The sequence below is a fragment of the Hyperoodon ampullatus genome, assembly GCF_949752795.1.
Source record: "Hyperoodon ampullatus genome assembly, chromosome: 18".
In the NCBI taxonomy this organism is placed as follows: domain Eukaryota; kingdom Metazoa; phylum Chordata; class Mammalia; order Artiodactyla; family Ziphiidae; genus Hyperoodon; species Hyperoodon ampullatus.
Genome location: NC_136931.1, coordinates 38,656,080 through 38,661,817, shown reverse-complemented (window position 1 = coordinate 38,661,817; position 5,738 = coordinate 38,656,080). Strand labels below are relative to the sequence as shown.

The following is a 5,738-nucleotide window of genomic DNA, read 5'->3' as shown; positions in this document are numbered from 1 at the left end:
TTATAATGTAGTCATCATCATTTAATAATTTTTTGTCAAATTTATTAACTATATAAGCATGTTATACATGTAGATTTAATAAGCATCGCATCTAAGAAAATCCAATTCCTGACATAATCAGCAGAATGATAAGTGACACAGAGATTAGAAAACTCCCCAGCACTTGAGAGAGGTTTGTGCAGTTTGATGGCAGCACAGGCCCATGTGTAGGAGAAGGGGAGGTGATGGAGCAGCAGGGATAGGTTAGAACAGTTGGAGTGCCTGGAGGGCCAGGCCAAGGAGTTCACTTTGTATTAACTCAATGGTCAATGAAATTACGTCGCAATTTTAGAGGAAACAAAATTATAATTAAAACTGTAGAGGAAACACTAATTCCTTTCACTAAAGCAAATTCAGAACATCCTGGTGTCAGCACTGGAAAACAATCTCCAGGTAATTGAAGCAGGAAAACCACATCCATTTAGGGGTTCTCTCATTTTCATTATGACTGCTACCACCATAGCAGCCTCTAGGCTTCCATTCTAACACTTTTGTCCAGGTATGGAGCAATCAAAAACATCTTGCTTTGTTTCACTTTAGTACAAATGATATAGAAAAGACATCAAAAGAATTTATTAAGTGATAAGAGAGAATAACTGGGAAACAGAGTGTGTATGAAATATATAAACAGTCTAGTTTACAAAGAACTACTTTATTCTTTATAGAACATTGTTAGCCCATAGTCCATGTTACTCTACATTGGACACAAAGTATCTGTTAACCCTATGAAATAATATGTAAGACATTATGTGCATTTATATAGTCTTTGTATAAAGGATGTGATGGAAGAGGACCTCTACCAATAGATAGAAAAGAAATTCTTGCAATTGTCTGTTATGCAAACCAAAAGCGGATGGGGTAATTTGCCAGAAATAATACTATAAGGGATATAAGTAATTTGGTCCAAGTACACCACTCTCTGGGTTGCATTATTCAAGAGTAAATTTTAGAATGTCTGGAAGCAGAGGTCTTACCCAGTGTTCGAGACATATGAGGTCTCTGAGAATTTCTCTGAAGTCACACTGAACATCTTGTGTACATGTATGTGTGTGTGTATATCTCCTGGGAAGTCTTTAAAAGGCTCATAAGCTCTTTTATGGCACTTCTTCATTTCACTTCTGTGCTGGGCCTCCCCATTTATGAAAGCAGAAGTTTCAGCCTCTGAGACTTTGGGCACAAGTCAGCAGGTGGTGACAGCTTTCTCTTCCAACACTGCATCTTTTAAGCATTCTTAAGAAAGCAAGCAGCCATCAGTTATGAACATCATTCAGGTGACGTTCTGTATGTATGAACTGCATTTGAGATTAAAAGACGGGGAAGAGATGGGAAGTGAGTAGACATGAGACTATTATAGGGCTCAGGAGAAAAGTGGCAGAATCTAATTACGATGGAATGAGTGGGAATACAGAAATGAGGATGGGCAGAGGATGCACATCTTGGTATTTGGTATATACCACAGGGTTTTTTTCACCAAGTTGTCATTCTGTGTTTGGAAAACAAAATTGGGGGAAAAATGAAATCAAAGAGTAAGTCAGTGCTTGGCATATAATAGGAATGTAACAAATTTTGGAAAGACTCACACTACCATGGTGAAACTTTTAGTATTAAACATATATTTAGTATTAAACATATATTCATTTGTAGAACAGACAGTAGTTGGACTTTTATATTACTAATGCTTACAATACTTCAACTTCTGGTCATCTTATACAAGTTCATTAGACCACTGATCGTTGTTGCAATAGAGTTCTGAAAGTTTAATTTTGACATGTGAATGAGAAATGAGGTCATGGCATAGATGAAGACAGGCAATGAAACTATAAAATTGGTAAGCTTGGTCTATGAGAACCTATATGAGCAAAGAATCTGAAGAAGAATAGATATATGTATATGTATAACTGAATCACTTTGCTGTACACCTAAAACTAACACACTGTAAATCAACTATACTTCAATAAAATTAATTTTTTTAATTAATTAATTAAAATTAAAAAATGGGAAGCTTGGTGAAGTGTAGTTGACCTTGTTCAGGAAAGTAGAAGTGGGCACTGGTTCTGGAGGATACAGGAGTGGTTTGAATAGAGAGAGGGCCAACTTTACTTCCTGACAGTAAGTTAAAATTAGGGGAATACAGAGATTATAGAATAATAATCAAAAAGTGGTATAAATGTAAGAAGCAGGCTGGCTCTTCTTATACTAGAGAAAAAGAAAGCTAAATTTGTGGTGGAGATGGTAGGGGAATCATTTGAAACAATCCAGATTTCAATTGAAGTGAAGAGGTCAGAAAATATTAAGGATAAATAAAGCTTAGTTTATTCATTAGGAACATGGAAATTAGGAACATGGAAGTTAGAGTTAGTAAAAACCAGTCTCAAAACAATAATTCTCTAATTTGATAATTCTGAACTAATCAGAAAAAAATATGAACTATAGTGCACATTAAGTCAATGTTGAGGAAAATGATGTATTTATTTGAGTACAATTCAGTTGTTATTTTACAATGCTTTAACAAAAGTACACATTGAATACATAGAGGGGCTTCCCTGGTGGCGCAGTGGTTGAGAGTCCGCCTGCCGATGCAGGGGACACTGGTTCGTGCCCCGGTCCGGGAAGATCCCACATGCCGCGGAGCGGCTGGGCCTGTGAGCCATGGCCGCTGAGCCTGCGCGTCCGGAGCCTGTGCTCTGCAACGGGAGAGGCCACAACAGTGGGAGGCCCGTGTACAGCAAAAGGGAAAAAAAAATTAAATAATTAAATAAATAAATAAATATATAGAATTTTATATATACTATATGATAAGTATACTTTTTAGCATAGAAAATTACAAAATTATCTAATCACTTAAAAGAAAATAGCATTTATCCTTCTCACAAAGTTCTGAAATTAAAGAAAAAAATTATGAAGATATAAACTATTCACTGAAGTTTCTGAAATAATCAGAAAGCTTGAATCAAAGAGAGATTACATTTAAGGAGGATGTGTTATTGTTTAATTCAATGGTTAAAGAAATAGAAAAATTAAATGGGAACACTTTTCTGTTAAACCTTCCCCTCTGGCGGCTGGTATAAATAAGGGAGCTAGTATGGACCCTCCATTTCCCTTGATCAGGTGTTAACTTCTTCCTGTTTAGAGGGTTTAACTTCATGGTTAAGAGCATGGCCTCTGGGCTCAAATCTTTTGTGCCTGAACCCTAGACATGTCACTTGTTAAGTGTGCAACTTTTGGCAAGTTTCTTAATTTCTCTAAGCCTCAATATTTAACTGTGTAATGTGGATAATATTTGTGAGGGTTAAATGCCACTGACGAACGGTAATTGGTATACATTTGAGCACTCAATAAATTTGTCTATCAGGAGGAGTTTGGACATAGAGGGAGACGGTAGATAGATTCAGAAGGGAAATGTCAGAATTCGTTTAGAATGAACAGTTTCGAGGAAGATAACAACTGAAAGGGGGGTCCTCCTTCCCATTCAGCTGCTAGAAAAAGAGGTGTGTTTAACAGGACAGAGAAAACAGGTTGAAAACTGGTGGCCCTGTGGGCATTGGAGTAGGGGAAGCATGTTAGAAGTGTTTCACACACAGACCGAAGAAGCTAAATACTACACATCCAACAGAGCTGCGGGTATCTATTTAAGTATGTCTGTGGGTCTATCTGTACAATGTTTCTCTTGAAAAGTCAGCAAGCGCTGTGAAGACAGAGCTCCAATCCTCTCTGACACTTGTTTAGGGGAGGGGCAGCAGCAGAGAAATCTCAGAGTGGAAGACAATCTACAAATACCTGCAGGGACATACATGACTACTTTCCACTTTCCTCCTGGTATCAGAGCTCTCAAAGTAGTTTATCCCCTTTCATTGCCTTATTCATTCCCTTCATGCATCTTCCACAATCAGGCTTCTGTTTCACATTTTTTACTTCATTTTCCTCTGTAATGTTGTCATTGCAAAAATGAAGTGAACTTGCCTCAATCCTCTTCCTTCTTGTCCTCAATAAACTATGAACTGGTAAATATGTATCTTCTCTTTCTCTTATCTAGAAATCCACGCTTTAGGGTGTGAAATCCTACAAAGTGTAAGACAAATAAACCTTCGCATTCATTATATACATTTATTATATTCAGTTGTTATTCATAATATATTTATTATATTCATATATATATATAATGAATGTGAATATCAACTTTATCCCCTTAAATTTAAGCCCTCCAGGTAATAAATATTTTTGTCTTTATGAGCTACATAGGTCTGTAACACATATTCTTTCTTTTTTTCCTTTTTTCTTTTTCTTTTCTTACAACCTTTTCAAAATGTAATAACCATTCTTAGCTCAAGAATAGATTTCACCTGTAGGCCATAGTTTGCTTACTGATGCTTTAAAATAAATAACTCTGAATTTGAGAAAAATACAATATAACTCAATAATCAGTTATTGATGTTGGCTATGGTCCACTTTAATGCAAGTGAGCGACAATAAGTACTATGGTGAGAATATGCTTATCAGTTCCCAACACATCTGAGGAGTGAAGGTAAGTTGTGTGAAAGGAAAACAGAAATGGAGTCATTACTGGTGGGGAGAGCTCTCTCACATGGAGCCTCTGAGGAAGCCACTGAGGAAGTGTGACTTAGGCACATCTCAGCCGAGATGGAATCTGAACTTTGACTACCTATTGCTTTGACACAGGCATCCAGAGCATCTGCCCACGTTCCAGAAACTCAAGATACTTATCGGACACTTAACCTAAAATAACTTGTGATGGAGAATCCCTTAAGGACAAATATTTCCTTTCCTGCGTCAGAGTCAATCATAATTCCTGACAGACAGCTTTAACAACCTTGTACCTTTTATCTTTGTAAGTCCCTGGCTCTTTCTCTTCCACAGAGTATCTTTGGGTTTTACCTGAATCTGTGTCTCCAGGACTGCAATTATTAAGACCTCAAATAAAACTTTGTTCTCTGCAGCCTCGATACTGATTATTGTTCGACAGTTGGGCCCCATAGTCTATGAATAAGTGAGACAAGGTCTTATCTCTTGGTTCATGCCTCTGATCTCCTTTTTCTTGTTCAATTTAAATGTTATTTCCTAAAAATGACTGCCTCCTTATATTGAGATAAAGTTCTAATTTTCACCTTACGTCTAGTCATGTGACAAAGGAATTATTTTATTCCTTTGTCACATGACAAAGGAATGAGAAAATATACTCATTTTCTCAATCTCTTATGAATTGCTTTCACTTTGATACAGCAAAAATGTTACTGTTGAGAAAACTGTTTCTTTTCCCTGTTAATTTGATCCCCTCAACCTTTTCTTGTACACTTTCTATGCTACATTTAATCAATTTAAATTACTGACAGTTGATTTCCAGGCCTACCAATATACCACTTCTGCCTTTCAATACTCACTCATCTTGTTTCTTTGCACTTCTCTTTTCTGTCATTTTTGCTCCAAATTGCTCATATTTAAAAAGTCCTCTTGCAGTATCATGCATAATTCACAGATGTGAGGAGGAACAGCCTTCTGCCAAGGCATACACTCATTCACAATGCCCAGTGGTTTCTCAGTTGTGTGTAGGATTTTTCTGCTGGGATGGGTCTTTTATCATCTTCAAACATGCATGACTCAGCCACACATACTAGCTTCACAGAGTCTTCCCAGCTATAAAGTTTAGAACAAGCTTCGACTCCCAAGTATCTGCTATGGTCTGA

At 36.9% G+C, this 5,738-nt stretch overlaps 1 long non-coding RNA gene across 1 annotated transcript; it reads right to left on the bottom strand.

Moving 5' to 3' along the window:
• Nucleotides 1–2,489: 2,489 nt before the first annotated feature.
• On the bottom strand, nt 2,490–4,886 carry LOC307066553. The gene is made up of 2 exons (XR_013811385.1): nt 3,831–4,886; nt 2,490–2,723 (listed from the first exon to the last, which is right to left on the bottom strand). It is a non-coding gene; the product is annotated as an uncharacterized lncRNA (long non-coding RNA).
• Nucleotides 4,887–5,738: the final 852 nt, after the last annotated feature.